The sequence below is a fragment of the Sminthopsis crassicaudata genome, chromosome 4 (assembly GCF_048593235.1).
Source record: "Sminthopsis crassicaudata isolate SCR6 chromosome 4, ASM4859323v1, whole genome shotgun sequence".
NCBI lineage: Eukaryota > Metazoa > Chordata > Mammalia > Dasyuromorphia > Dasyuridae > Sminthopsis > Sminthopsis crassicaudata.
The window spans coordinates 424,407,310-424,421,002 of record NC_133620.1 but is presented as its reverse complement, the minus strand read 5'-3'; positions in this window follow the sequence as shown (position 1 = coordinate 424,421,002).

The following is a 13,693-nucleotide window of genomic DNA, read 5'->3' as shown; positions in this document are numbered from 1 at the left end:
AAAAATCAGACCCACACAAGCCACCCCTAGAAATCAAAGGACAAGAATTTACAACTAAAAATAATCAGAAAAATTACTGAGGAAAAAATAAACTCTTCATGAAATAGAGAACTACGAAATTCAAATAAAAGAGTTGAAGGAAATATAAACTAGTAAATGTGAATGAGCAAAGATGAATAAACAATGATAAATAGCAAAAAAAAAAAAAAAAAAAAAAAAGAAGACCTGTGATAGAATTAGAGTACTATAATCCATTATTTCTTCAAAATGCCATTTAACCACTCTTCTCTGCCTATGAAATGGAAAGTAAGAATGGTTTAAAAAGATGACAACTAAAATGTCTTCCAGATCAAAATCTATGAGCCTATAAAAGTTTGTTTTAAGCAGAGGAGTGTAGTACTATAATTGTGTTAACTCCATACCAATAGAAACAATGCCTCATTGGTGAGATCATATCTCTCTAAGAATGATGAAATAATGATAGATGGAAGATTGTAAGTTCTAGATGAACCGTGGAGGTCAATTCTAAAGGAATGAGTGATGGAGTTTGGTGGTTATTTAAGAGAGACAAAGACAGAAGTCTTTCTGAGGTGTTATCTTTTTCAAAGATAAGAGGAGGAAAAGAGAAGAGAAAATGAGAGAGGAGAGAGAGAGAAAGAGAGAGAGACAGACAGAGACAGAGAGAGAGAGAGAGACAGAGAGAGAGAGAGAGAGAGAGAGAGAGAGAGAGAGAGAGAGAGAGAGAGAGAGAGAGAGAGAGAGAGAGAGAGAGAGAGAGAGAGAGAGAGAGAGAGAGGTTTTTAAAGGACAGTAAAGACAGTAATAATCAACCTGTCAGAAAATCAAGAGTAGAGAAAGAAAGATATTAAAGAGTATCTAGAATTGTTTTCTCTTTGTTCTCTAGCTTCTGCTGCAAACTAGCCCTTTGTCTACACACACACACACACACACACATACACACACACACACACACACACACACACACACACACACACACACACAAATAGAACCAAAGGAATTCTTTGCCTCAGTTAATAAGATCTACCCTTGTTTCTGGTGACTTGCATTTGTTCCCTGACATCCTGAAAGCCTGGGTTGGGTAGTACAATAAATAATAGGAAAGAAAACAAAAAAAGAGAAACAAGTCAAAGAAATAAATGACACAATTAAATGACAGGTAATTTTGAAAGTAGAAGGAGTAATGAGAGATTCCTGAAGTCTGCAGTACTGGAAAAAATAATATATGCAAATGAGGAAGCAGTATGCAAAAAAGATATATTTGCTTCTGATCTTTAGAGGTGAAGCATCTTGTAGGAAAGGGGTATTGGGAATTAACATATTCTTTTGCTCTTGTTTCTTTTGAGAAACAATGCGATTTACATTTTCTTTTTTATATATTTTTTAAAAAACAATATCATAAGTTAAATTCAATTCAATAAATATTTAGTTAAGTACTGACAATGTGGCAAACTCATGCTAAGCTGGGGAAACAAGGAAGGAAAAAATAGCACCTGTTTTAAAGAACTGCATTGTCTTGTAGGAAAAGAAAAAAAAAGTACACAAACAAATAAATGAAGAATAACAAAAGTAGCAGTTCTGTGGAAGAGAAAAATACTAACTTCAGAGAGAAAGAGTCAAGAAGGACTTCATTGAAGAAGTAACCAAGGGATTGTCAGTTAAGTTTGAGAAAGGAACGCCTTCCAGACATGAGCTGGGGATGGGAATGGAGTGAAGGTGGGAGAGTCTGTTTTATTAGAAACATTTGGCTTAAATATTTGAATTATATTGTATTATAATCCTTATTACTTGTGTGACTTTGAGAAAAAATTTTCATTTACAAAATGAAGTAGTTGCAAAAAGAGTTACAAAAAGAAGATAGCCTTTGAGGTACATTCCAAATCTCAATGTATGATATCAGGATTCTTTGGACTAACATCTAGCTTTCATCATTTAATTTTTCCCCTCTTAATAACTTTACTGGTCCTAATTCCATTCTGGTAGAATAATTGCAGACTTTTTTTATAGGCTTTAGCCACATTAGCCTCTAAACATAATCATTTATAAAAATTTAATTTTGAATGATTAGCTTGAGACTGAGTTGATCTATGAGCTTTCAGGGATATACATTAAAGAGTAATTCTGATGGAACTATGGACATCTGATGGAACTATGGACAATGAAAAGAATTTCAAGTAAAGTAATGATTGAAGGGAAAGAAACATAGGATTGCCTAACTCAGGTCAAATTCTACTTTTTTTCCACTACAAATCCCTTCAGACTTTTGAATTCCCAATTATGCAGGCCTTTGTAAATATTTATTGAATATCTTCAATATCTAAGTATTGGTTTTTGGCAGGTGTCAGTTAGTAAGAAAGGACATTATTTGACAGTGTAATGGGATATAATATTACCAATAACAACTTTTCTTCATTGTCAATTTTCCTTCATATGTCCTGCCTTCCCCCTTCTCCTACCTCCCCCTGCCCCAATAGACCCTCAGAAATTAGTAACAGGCACTTGTAAAAATGCTGAATGACTCTTCCCAAGATTATTATTTTACTTAACCAAGGGTTGGAGGGGTGAATTTAAGTATTTGAATGGTCAAAATAGTGATGCATTTCAGTTTAATTTTCTGACTCCAAACATTTCTTCTTGTTATAATAATTAAGTTTATACATATATATTTTTGAATAACATATGAAAGATAATCTTGAAAAATGAATACAAAGCAAACATTTGAGTTAGGAAGATCTGACTTAAGTATTGCCTCTAGGGGCAGCTAGGTGGCGCAGTGGATAGAATTTAGGAGGACCAGAGTTCAAATATGATCTCAGACACTTAACACTTCCTAGCTGTGTGACCCTGGGCAAGCCACTTAACCCCAGCCTCAGAAAATAAATAAATAAATACAAATAATAATAAAAAAAATAAAAAATAAGTATTGCCTCTAACAGAGAATGGTCATATAACAATGAGCCATTCACTTAACCCTTTTGTACTTCTAACAAAGCCTTAGGAAGATCTATTACTGGAGGTATTTCCAATCAACATCAGTGTAATTTACACATGGGGATCACTTGAGTCTGAAGACATTCCCATTTTCACATAATATGAAATGGAACCAGGTTGAATAGATTCCTTATTTTTCCTTTTAAAAATAAACTTTTTTTTTTTTTTTAACAAGGATATAAGGACTTTCTATGATCCACATAAGATTTAAGACAACCCATTTGATTTCTACATTTATAAAAAAAATGAAACTGGTGTCTGGACTTTGGAAATAGATTATAAGCAAGGCTTTGCATAGTTTTTAGTTACTTTATATGACATTAGAGAACATCATATAAGAATTGTAACTAATCAATATTCAATTTTAAACTTCCTTGATTTGCTTTAAAATGACTATGAAAATAGTATATAATGCCAGCAAAGTTTTCAACTGTTCGGCATCTGATATAGCTAGTTACTTATAGAAAGGAACCAAGAAGGTGAAATAGGGCAAGAACTTGCCTAGAATATCCCTAATTCACCCCCAAACAACTATAGCAATGACTCAAAATGAATTCAGGAGTGGGAGAATCAGTAAAATGAAGGGATAAAATAAATTGTCATAATTTGCAATATAATTTACAAGGGTTTCAGCAAAGGTTTGTCTTACTTGAGTATAAAGGGAGTGCAGTCCAGTGCAGGTGCTGCTGGGCAAATCAATTGCAGGCTACACTCTGTAAGGCCCTGAGCCCCAGCAAACCATTTATGAGGCCCCACACTCTTGGCACAGCAGGTCAGCTGTTAAGCCCTCTGTCCATGGGGAAATAGGCTGGCATGGAGGACATATGTTCCTGGCACAGCAAATCAGTGATGGTGTTCAGTATTCTTCATGCAAAAAGCCTGTGGCAGTGCTTCCTTGACTCCAGGAGCAAAGCTCAGTTTTAGTTACAAAAATAAAAAAGAAGAGTAAAGAAACAACAATAGCAACAAAAACTGACAACAGAAACTTATTATAGTGACTGAAAAAAGAAAAGAAAATGGAAAAGAAAATGTTGGAAGCTAATAATAAATGAATAAATATCTTTCTTTAATAGTTTTTATTTACCAGACATATGCATGGGTCATTTTTACAGTATTGACAATTGCCAAACCTCTTGTTCTAATTTTTCCCCTCCTTCCCCCACCCCCAATTGGCAGGTTGACCAATACATGCTAAATATGTTAAAGTATAAATTAAATACAACATATGTATACATGTCCAAACAGTTGTTTTGTTGTACAAAAAGAATCAGACTTTGAAATAGTGTCCAATTAGCCTGTGAAGGAAATAAAAAATGCAGGCAGACAAAAATAGAGGTATTGGGAATTCTATGCAGTGGTTCATAATCATCTCTCAGTGTTTTTTTTTGTTTGTTTGTTTGTTTTTTTGCTGGGTGTAGCTGGTTCAGTTCATTACTGCTCTATAGGAACTGATTTGGTTCATCTCATTGGCCACATCCATCAGAATTGATCATCACACAGTATTGTTGTTGAAGTATACAATGATCTCCTGGTCCTGCTCACTTCACTCAGCATCAGTTCATGTAAGTCTCTATAGGCCTTTCTGAAATCATCCTGTTGGTCATTTCTTACAGAACTTCCATAATAATTAATAAATATCTTTAACAAAGTGATTAGGAGGTATTAGAACTTCAAAGCTAGAAGGAAGAACATCTTCTTCAATTCATAACTGAAAAAAATTGCCCTCTACAATATCATCAGCAATTAGTTTTCCTGCTGTTCCTTTGTGAACCATCAATCAGAAAAGACTTGTTGCTTCTTGATGCATCGTTTTGCACCTTTAGACAGTTATAATCTGCAAAAAAATTTTTTTCCAGATTTACAGCCTATATTTTCCACCTTGGAACATCAAGCTATTGCTCCTTACTTGCCTTCTCAGGGATTCTGGGCAAGGCTGAGCAAGGGTGATTCTAGTGTTTCAGACTGAGGAATAAAAAACAATGAAACACTTGTAGACTATAATGTGCAATGATAATAACTTTGTCTACAATAAAAAGTATACACTTTATTAAAAATAAGCACTGCTCTCTATTCTCTGGCAATGGGTTACAAAGATGTCATGAAGTGCATGTGGAATTCTGCCAAACTACTAAAGAGTTTTCTCCACATGAATTGAGCTTTTAATATACCAATAAACCATCTTGCCCCATCAGAGGAAGACTGCTCTATTTTAGTTCAAAGATATGTTCTTTCTATCATATCTTACTCCTCGGTGACAAGGCCTCCAAAATTTTTCAGGGGGGATTCCTTTTTCCATTTAAGTACGTTTAAAATATTTCTCAACTTGAGAATATGGCTTACAGAAAGAAAAATAAATGATTTTTTTTAAAGAATCACAAGAATATTTTAAAGTTTTTTCTATTTTTTTGTACAATGCTGTGTTTTGATTTTTAGACTAGGATCCACAACAAAGATGCAAATACTAAGGGGAGTTAAAAGTAGCTCTTTCACAATTAAAAAATGTAGCCTTTATGGAAAGGAGTTGTCTGAGTCATCCCTAGGAGAATAAAACCCTCCCAATTAAGGAGGGACTTGAACTATATTTAATCAACTGGAACCAGTTACAAAATGCCCATATATGCTCAATAATATCTCTAAGGGATTCCAGTATATGTCGTCATGATGTTTTGTGAAGTAAGCTTTTCAAGGTTCCTCTACATTGAGAAATTGCATTAATCAAGTAAGTAGATGGAATCAGCATAAATACATATCATATGGTGTATTTTCATATTAGTGTGTGAAACCTCACTTTACTTTGCCTTGAAAATGGTCATATTAAGGACCTAAGTATCATTATTTTTGGGAGCTATTTTTATAGGTAGACAATGAATAAGTTGTAGGTACAAGAACTAGGATAGGAGAAGTACATTTCCCTTAGAATATTACCACTGGACTCTGAAGAATTTTGAACACATAGTTTTTCTCTGCTAGTTTGAGATCAGGGCAAAGTGAGGGAGAAGTGGAGTGTCCAACACACACACCTAGCTAAGAGATGTGAGGCTCTTATACAGTATAAGTGCTGATGCTCTACTGTATGGACATCATAGGATACTAAGCTCTTTGGGTGCTAACACTTAGGACATGATAGATCCTTAATAAAGGCATCCATTTGTTCATTTATTTGCTTATATGATTTGAGGGCAAAATCAATTAAGGTTGATGTCCCTTGGTTATGTTTATTGGCTATTTTATTTTAACTTTGTATGTGATCTTGGGGAAGTCACTTAACTTTTATGAACCTTAGTTTCTTCATCTATAAAATGGGGGTAATAATAATTATACTATCTTTGCAGTATTATTGAGAGGACCATATGAAATAATATATAAAAATAAGTTTGTAAATGTTAAAAGACTGTAAAAATTCAAACTAGAATGGTTTATCCTATAATGAAGGCAATCAAGTTCTTGGAAGGCTTTTGTGATAAACAACAGGTGGTTATTAAGAGGATCTAAATATATCTTAAATAATTTGGTTAAATATCATGCCATGCAGGGAAATGATAAAGATGATGATGGTATTGTCATAATGAATATTTATAACCTCCAATCTATCTAGAATGAAAAACTTTCATCCTATTGAGATGAGTAGAAGAAATAAATACCAAATAGGAGCATAATGAAGAATAAATACATCATTCCAATAAGGCTATGTGCTCTTGGTAATACTGTAAAGATGCTTTCAATGAGTCTATAAAGGACAAACATTTTATTCACTACTCAAACACTAAATTTTCTTTAAATTGTTTCAAATTGAACAGTGATGTAAAAATATATAAAAGTAGTGAGAATAAAAATTATAACAATAGAATAATTACAATAATAATTACCTCAAAATCCAACCTAATATCCATAAAAAAAATTAGGGATTGCCACTGGCACAATAATGTTAAGAAAATTAAAGTCAATTTGGTATTTTTTCAGATACATACGTACAACATAGAAATTCAAATATTAGAAATTCAGGGTTTGCCTTCCCTTAGATTTATGATCATTTCTCCTAAAACCAATTGAGCATGACCCATCACATAAAGATAGGGTCAAACCAGTAAAATATTAGTAATCATTTGATGTATGTAGATGACATTGATGCATATATGTACATGACTCCCCCTAAAACAAAATAAATAAATCCTTTATTTCATGGAACATTTTGCCAATTTTATCAAAATATCATTTGTTTTAAATTACTATATTATTCTTAAAATGTGTCAAAGGAAAAAAAAACTAAAAAAATTGAGAAATTGATTAAATTAGTAAAGGTGACAATTACATATTCTTTGATTTCCTCTAAGCAAGACACATCAAGCATAAAGAAGAAAGATGACTGAATATGTTAAGAAACTAATTGACATGCTGAAATCAAGATCCAGGGAGAAGAATTTTTTTTAAAAAGCTGCATAAATTCAATCATGATATTCATTTTCACAATTCTAATATGAAATGCAATAGATTTGTAAGTAACCAAATAGTTGCATAAAGTGGTTTATCCAATACTATATGCAAATTAGAAGAACAAAGGATAATCAATCTCTCAGATCTGAGGAGAAGGAAGGAATATGTGGCCAAAGAAGAACTAGAGTAAATTATGGAATGCAAAATGGATAATTTTGAATATATCTAATTAAAAAGTTTTTGTACAAACAAAACTGATGCAGACAAGATTAGAAGGGATGCAATAAAGTGGGGAAAAAAACTTTTACATCCAAGAGTTCTGATAAATATCTCATTTCTAAAATATATGGAGAACTGACTCAAATTTATAAAAATTCAAGACATTCTGCAATTGATAACTGGTCAAAGGATATGAAAATATAAATTTTAGAAGAAGAAATTAAAACCATTTTAATCACATAAAATGCTCTAAATCAGTATTGATCAGAGAAATGCAAATTAAGACAACTCTAAAGTACTACTTTACACATAACAGAATGAGTAAGATGACAGAAAAAGAAAATACTGAATTTTGGAGGAGATGTGGGAAAAATGTGGAAGGGAAAGTATTTCATAATAAATTGTTGGTGGATCCAACTATTCTATAGAGCAACTTGGAACTAAAGCCATCTGCATCCAGAGAGAGAATTGTGGGGACTAAGTGTGAATCACAACATAGTATTTTTACTTTTTTGCTGTTGTTTGTTGCATTTCATTTTCTTTCTCATTTCCTTTTCCTTTTTGATCTGATTTTTTTGTGCATCATAATTGTGGAAATAAGTATAGAAGAACTGCACATGTTTACCTTATATTGGATTACTTGCCATCTAGGGGAGGAGATGAAGGGAAGGGAGATAAAAAAGTTGGAATACAAGGTTTTGCAAGGGTGAATGTTAAAAATCATCTATGCATATGTTCTGAAAATAAAAAAAAACATATAAAATAAAATAATTTATCCTCCTCTGCTATCCTTTGCTGCTGGTCTGGGATTTTTATCCAGTTGTACTAAATATTTATTACATACCTTTCATTTCCTAACATTTGTAAATGTTAGTTTCCTCATTCAAGGAGTTTCCAATACTAATCAAGTAACAGTTTCAATTTTTATTTTGAGGGCAATTTTATTATATTTTTTCCCTGAATCTTAGATAAATACATATATACAAAGATATAAATAAATATATATGCATACAAATATACATATATGGATATGTTTGAATACACAAATATATAGAGTATATGTGTGTATATATGTGCATTATGTAGGTCTCAATGAGGTATTATAGAGGTTAGAGGATAGAAGAGAATAACTCTCTGGAATTAAGAAGATCTAAATTGAAATCTGGTCTCAAATTTACCTGTATGATCCTGAGCCAGTCAATTACCCTTGTTTACCTCAGTTTCCTCACCTGTAAAATGAATTGAAGAAATGGCTAACTACTTCAATATCTTTGCCAAGAAAATCCCATATGGACTAATGAAGATTCAAGCATGATTGAACAACAACTTGTGTGTATGTGTTTGTGTGTGTGAGATAATGTACCATTGAAGAATCCTAAATCAGAAGCAAATTCTTTTGGAAGCAGATTTACATGGGTTAGCTTTTCATTAGCAGAAAAATGACAAAACCTTTTTCTTTTTTTTTGTGACATCTTTAAAATATTCATATGCCTTTCTCTAACCATTGAACAAATGTAAATATTTAAAAATCATCAACCAGTGGATTCAGTCAACAAAATAGCATATTCATAGCCATTTAATCTTTATATAATACTTTATTCATAATTTTGTAAAAACAAATAATGGAAGTATCATTATCCCCATCTTATAGATGAGGAAAGAGTGTCACAAGAGTTTATGTGACTTGCCAATAAGCAGAAATTTGAAAACAGAATTGTTGAGTTTTTTCACTATTCTGGTCTGCCACCTTGACACTCAATCATTGTATCAGGCAACAATTCTAGTGTTCCCTGATGTGATGCAATTGCTGATCTGACTTCAAAGAGAACTTCTTAAATTGGAAAACCCCATGCCAATGAAATTATAGATATTGAAAAAATATAACAGTTGTGTAGTGCTTTTAAACTTACGTAACTTTGCAAACATCTCACAAACCCTGTGAACGTGATGCCATTATCATTTCCTTTTTATACATTAGAAACTGAGACTAAGAAGAGTGACTAGCCAAAAACCAAGAAATTAATAAGTCTAAAGTACTCAGTTCTTACCTGTGGATCCAAGAAGTTGTACCATGAAAAGAAGTGGCTTCATCTCACTGGCAAAACATCTCAGCATACAGGTTGAATTAGGTTCAGGGTAACTGATAGGCATCAAGCTAGTTGGGGAGGAGTGGAGTATCCCAAATATGTGAAGAATTATCCTTTAGGATTGTGCCCATGAAGGTGAATAAAGGAGGATCTGGGTAGTGCTTAGAACTTGGTCAGACATCAAAGACACCCAGGCATCTTGACTTTTGTCTTGCCACTGGACTTCATTGTTCCTAGAAGAGAAAGTGAGGTTGATGACTTTGTGCAACTCTGTCTCACTTAAGTGCAATTCACTTACAAATCATTTTGTCATTTGTTCTCTTCAAAGAGGAAGATACAACTATATTTAAGGCATGCTTCAAACTCTGGTTTTCCTAATTTCACATCCAATATTCTTTCCATTGCACCATCTAGAAGGCCAGTAATACTCTATGTACTTATCTATGTACATGGTTTATGTAAGCTCTCTGAAAGGAGGCAGTTTTATTTCCTCCTTTTCTCAGCCCTATAAAAATGCAAATATTCATTGAATTGAACTGAATTGAATTGTATTCAAGAAAAATATAAAATGGTCCCTGCCCAAAGGAATCAATATAAACAATAACAACAACAAAACAAACATGACCATGCAAAAACTATTTTAAGTGAGGCAGGATTTGGGGGATTTATTATATGATAGAGGAGAGATTGAACTTTTCAAAGGCTAAAACTATTAACTTGAAAAGAGTAACCATAATGCTTCTTTGCAATAAAAAAGGAAATAAAATGTCTAAATAATGTTGTTAAATTTGTGACCAGATGACAAACCCAAAAGCAGGTTTCACTGTTGACATGGAAATATTAGCTTAAGCAGTAGGTTGCTCTGATCCAGCTCTGCTGAAAATGTCAAGTTTATTTGTTACATTTTCTTGACTCTCATTTTTTTTTGATATGTAAAAACCAAAGGCCATCAGTCAAATACTCCTTTTTTCACCTCAATAAGCAGTAGTTGATACCATAGTAGTTTCATTTCAATACTACTGTTTCCTTTCATTTTTTGTAAGCTGGAACTCTCAAGGATGGATTTAAAAGCTGGGACTATGCTCTAGCCTGCTGGAGAGATAAGTAGATTTTATTTACAATGCAGTACATTGATTTGACTTTAAGAAAATAATTATAAAAACAAATTGTCCTTCATAGATCTGGTAGGAAACAAGCTAATGTCCAGGCCTGATGATATCACATAGAAGTGTTGGAAAAGTCATGTTGCTTAGTGTACTACTTATTCAGACTTTACAACACATGGCAGAAAACATCAATCATGGGAGATATTTCTTAGCCTTTAGAAAACCCAGCCTTTGAGAATAGACATTATTCCTCCTGTTTCTGACAGAAAAGCTATACTAATTAAATGTCTGATTCCTGTGATCTAAAAATGAACCAGAAGAAATCAGGGAGTTCTGAAGGCCATATATACAAATCATAAAATTCAATTCAATTCAATAAACATTTATTAAGGTGCTACCAGGTACAAAAGTTCTGAGAACATCATGGAACCTCACAATTTCCAAAGAATGAAAATTACAGCTGCTCAAAGAGAAAGAGAAATATGAAAGGAGCCATAACATTCTAGCGATGATAATTTGAGTGAGGAATGAAATGTGATATATTATCTTTTAAAATATATACTTTATAACTTATTTTTGTTTTTTCATACTAAACTTATTTTGTTATTTCTCCTCTTCTCTGCCTAGAATTTTATCTTATATGTAATATACATATATGTATATATGTCATATACATATTTAAAATAGGAAGATGAGAAAAATAACCTAAACTAATTAGAAAAAATTATATGAGTTATTCCACACCTGTGAAAATGTAGCAGAAAGAAATTCATTTGGTTGTTCTTTAGATCTAAATTTGGTATATTTAGTTTCATACCAATCAGGTTGAATCCAATTTACAGTGTTATAATTACTTATTATTTTTACCTTCATTTTGTATCATTTCACATCTTCCTGTGGTTCTCTGTCTGTATCCCAATTCTCTACCTGTTGCTTTCAAACATACTCAAGTTTCACTGACCAAAAAAAAAAAAAGTCCATTCTGTTCTAGTTAGTGTCAAGACATAATTCTTCATCTCGCCTCCTATTCTTGACCAAACTCCTTGAAACAGTTTATCTAGCCTGCTGTGGAGATATTATCAGATCTATGGATACAATAGTTCATAAAAGTTAAGAAAAAAAGAGTTTCATAGAAGAAAAAATTCATACTTTTTGTACATAAATTTTAACATTTTTGTACAAATAAAAAAATGCAATCACAATTAGAAGAAAAACCAGGAGACAGAAAATTCATCACAGAAGTTTTTTTTCTGATTAGTTATACATATGTATATACATAGACATGACAAATTGAGCCAAATTTGTGAAATTTATGAATAGAACCCATTCCTAAAAGATGAATGACAAAATGATGTGAACAATTTTGAGAGGAAGAAAGTAAAGCTATCACTACTCAAATTAAAAAAAAATATTGTTTAATCACTATAGAAATGTAAAGTAAAAAATTCTGAGGCACCACTTCATAGTCATCAGATTAAATGAGTGACAGAAAAGAAAAATTACAAATGCTGCAGAGGAAGAATACTGATGTTATATCTCTATATAACAGAGCAGAACCAGAAGAATAATCTCTACAGTAAGAAAATTATTATAAAAATGATCAATTATGAAAATGTTAATAATTCTGATCAACAGGATGATCTGCAGCTCCAAAATTCTCATGATATAAAATGCGGTCTACTTACAAATAGAGAACTGATGTACTAAGAAAGCAAATAGAAGAATATTTTTCCTTTGATTTTTTTTATCTACTCCTCAACATTGCAAATGTGGAAATGTTTTGCATAATTTCATATGAGTCATGAGAATTATATTTCTTGTCTTATTAATAATTAAGGGACATGTGCAAGGACAGAATTTGGACCTGAAAATGAAAATGAAATTTAAAAGAAAAGAAAAAGCTGCTTTTTTTTTTTTTTTTTTTTTTGGGTTTCATTCACTCCTTCAATCTCTTACAAGCTGCCTTCTGATGATAACCCTAAAATTATTCTCAATAGTAATAAATGAATTCTTCTATGCCAAATCTGATAGTCTTGTTTTTCAAAGTTCAATCCTTCTTTATTTATCTATAAATATGATATTGTTGACTAACTTCTCATTTTGGATAATCTTTTTTCTCTTCTGGGTTTTTATGGTATTGTTCTTGCCTGATTTGCCTGTTGCTTTGCCTGATCATTTCTTCCTCTCAATTCTCTTGCTTACTATGATTATCATTCATATCACAAATCTTAATTCTTAGTATTTATCCAGCATTCTATTCAAAGCCTGTCACTCTTTACACACTTTCCTTTATTAAATATATTTTATTGCATTATGGTGTGGAAAAAGGGCATTTAATAGTTTTACTTTTCTGTATTTTGTTATGAAGTTTTCACACACTAATACATGGGCAATTTTTGTCAAAGTGACATATATAGCTGAAAAAACAGTATATTATTTTCTCTATTCTCATTAAATTTTCTTCAGAGATCTATGATGTTTAAGTTTTCTAAGATTCTATTTATTTCCTTGACTTCTGATTTATGGATAGATTTATCTATCTCTGAAAGAGAAATGTTTAAATCCTGCAACTAGTATAATTTTATTGTCTATTTCTTTCTGTCATTCATTTAATTTTTTTCTTCAGTAATCTGAATGCTCTGTAATTTTGTACTTATATATTTAACATTGAAATTACTTAATTATATACAATTTATTTTTAACATTTCCTCATTTTATTTCTTCCTATTAGGTCATTTTGGGGGCTTCTACTTCATCTAATATCATGATTACCACTCTTTTTTTTTAAACTTCATCTGAAGTATTTATTTGGAACAAATGTATTCCAGTCCCTTATTTTAA